The sequence below is a fragment of the Pteropus vampyrus genome, unplaced genomic scaffold (assembly GCF_000151845.1).
Source record: "Pteropus vampyrus isolate Shadow unplaced genomic scaffold, Pvam_2.0 Scaffold18, whole genome shotgun sequence".
NCBI lineage: Eukaryota > Metazoa > Chordata > Mammalia > Chiroptera > Pteropodidae > Pteropus > Pteropus vampyrus.
In genome coordinates this window covers 417180-420099 of record NW_011888799.1, presented here as the reverse complement: position 1 = coordinate 420099, position 2920 = coordinate 417180, and the positions used below count along the sequence as shown (strand labels likewise).

The 2920-nt window shown below is 41.1% G+C and overlaps 1 pseudogene; it reads right to left on the bottom strand.

Annotated features, from left to right (window-relative positions):
• Positions 1–1198: 1198 nt before the first annotated feature.
• LOC105288382 lies at positions 1199–1637 on the bottom strand (annotated as a pseudogene).
• Positions 1638–2920: the final 1283 nt, after the last annotated feature.

The following is a 2920-nucleotide window of genomic DNA, read 5'->3' as shown; positions in this document are numbered from 1 at the left end:
TATCTTACTACTCTTTACTTTCGCAGCACCAAGCCTGGCTGAGGGGCTCCATAAATGTTTGCCCACTGAGATATTTTAAGGGCTAAGGGTGCTCTGATGTTTGCTCTCTCTCCCCAGTGACATGTCACCAGTAGCAATCTCCCATCATCGAGAGCAACCCCTTTTGCTTTCTTACTTGAAATGAATAACAAGCATGTAGGAGCTCCAGCTCTTTAGCACAAATCAGCAGATCTTTGGAGAGTGAAATCCTGCTCTGCAGCAATGAGGGTTTTATTCCCGCTAAAATAACAATAAAACCACATAATGAAAAGTTTGGAAAACTAAACAAAGCAACAAAAATTACCCATAATCTTACACCCTAACACAACTGTTATTTTGAAGAATTCCCTCCCACTAGAATTCCTTCCTTCCTCCCTTCTTTCCTTCCTTCCGTTCCTTCCGTCATGAAAGTAATACAAAGTATAAAAATTATCTAATATCTCACATCTATAGACAACCACTGTGAACACTTTGCATATTTCCTTCCATTCTTTTTCAATGCCTTGTTTTCATAACTGAGATTATACAGAATATACATTCTCTTAGTAGATATGTATTTTCTTGCGTCACTAATTTTTTCTAATGATAAAAGCAATATATATTATAGAAATTTCTGGGGGAAAAACAACAAAAAAAGGAAATAAAAATTACTTAGAATTTTTCTTCTACATATAGAAATTTTAACATGCATTTGTTTTACATAGTTATGATCTCACTGAATATAGTTTTAATTTTTCCCTACCTATCTTATAAGCATTTTCCAATGTTCCCTCATAGTCTTTATTAATTTTATTTTGCATTTTATTTTTTAATAGGTTAACACATTTACATTCCAAATATTCAAAGAGCATTTAGTGGAAAGATTTCTTCCCACCTTGTTCCTCATTTGCCCATTTTTTCTCTCATGGTACTGACTGTTAACCCATTCGCTGTGAGGCCTCTGTGAAGGACCCTTTTATGCATATCGAAACAAACACATGTACACTTAAATGTATTCCTTCCCCAGACCCCTCCCCATTTTTTACACAAAGAATAATGAACTACCACTCTCTTCCTCACCCTCCTTTCTAATTCAACAATATATCTTAGAAGTCTTCCTATTTATATTCAAAGAGAGCTTCCTCAATCATTTTGTTTATTTGTTTGTTTGAATGTTTGCTTACAAGAGAACAAATCTACTTTATTTACTAAGTTTAAATCCGTGAGGGGCACAGCATTACGCGATTCTGTGTCCAATGGCCTTAGCAGGAAGGTTGCTTTGGAATTTGGCACAAACCATACCACCGTTTCCATGAACACAAGTTACCTAGCCCCAAATTACTCTGGTTTTGTTCGGTTTGCCACCAGGAGTCACCGTGTTATTCTTTGCCTTGTACACATAAGCACATCTCTTGCTTAAATAAAACTCAGTCTCATCTCGAGCATAAACGCCTTCAGTTTTAAGAAGAGTGGTGTGTTCTCTCTGGTTCCGGAGACCCCGCTTATAGCCAGCAAAAATAGCCTTGGACCATAGCCTTCCAGACATATTTGTTGTTTTAGAAGTCCTGTTCTCAGCAGGCCTCCAAGGCTCCAGATAGCGGAAAAAGCAATCTTTTTTTTTTTTTTTTTATCCCTCATAGGATTCTCCTCTATATATTTGAAGCATAATGTATTAAACTAGACTCCATAAATGAACATTTAAGTTGTTTCCAATCTGTTGCAAATAGTGACTAATATTGTACATGTATCATTTTACATATGTGAACATCCATCTGTCAATAAACTCCTAGAAGTGAAATTGCAGGGTCAGAAAGGAAATGCATTTATAATTTTGATAGATATGGCCAAACCACACTCTAGGCTAGCAGCTGCAGCAGACAATTTAACCCAGTGTCTAGCCTTACTTACTTTTCCCATCTTTTGTTATCCCTAAATAACAGAGTTAGGACCAGCTGCAGGCATAAACCAATTTCCCTTTTGGCCAAATGTCATCTGCAATATTTTGAAGACAGGCACTTGTTGGGTGCTGAGAAACAAAGAAGAGCCCCTGCTCGCCACAGAGAAGTCCCTAAACCCCACAGAGAAGGAGCTGGGTCTGGCGTGTAGGAAGGGGGAGTAAGGGCACTGGTCAGGGCATCTTTCACAGAGGAGAAAGAGCATCTGAGGGCCTCTTTTTTTTAGGATTAATTTCAACAAGTGAAATTCTGGGCCAGAGGGGCTGATTATCTGTTAGTCTCCTGATTCACAAAGGACAGTTGGCGAGGGGGATGACGGGGACGATCTGGGGGCAGGTCGAGTGGGTGGGGTTTGGGAGTCTCTCTGATCAGTCTTGGACAATGGGCATCTCCAAAATAAAGCAGAGGGTCTCCGAGTTGAGACAGAAGAGAAGGGAGAGTGGCTAGTGAGGACTGCCAAGGAGAAGTTCCCCATTTCCCAGCTCTGGTGCAGAACACAGCTGCTTCGTGGGGAATGAGCACTCTCCCTGTCCCGCCCCAGACCTGGGTATACCCTGTACAGGCCAAAGTTCACACCCTGCTGGTGTGAAGCTGCAGAAAGCATGTCCACCCTCTGCCCCAACAACCAGACTGTAACCCCTGGAAACTGGTCTGGTGGCTCAGAAGCGCCGGCTGCATCCCCAGGAACAAGGGTACCCATTTTACCATTTGAGGCAGAAACCAGCATGGTTTCAGCTCCTCTAGTTCATTTCCTAGAATTTTAGAAAAACAGAACAGTTAAAGATCTCTTAAAGAAAATCAAGTACTAATCTATCTCCCACCAGCCCACCTGTTTTACAGGTAAGGAAACCAAGGCCCAGAAAGGTTAGATGGACTGCCTGAGGTCACATACAGTTAGAGGCAGTCTAGGTCTGGAAACAGGGCTTCTGACTCTGCATCTAGTGCTC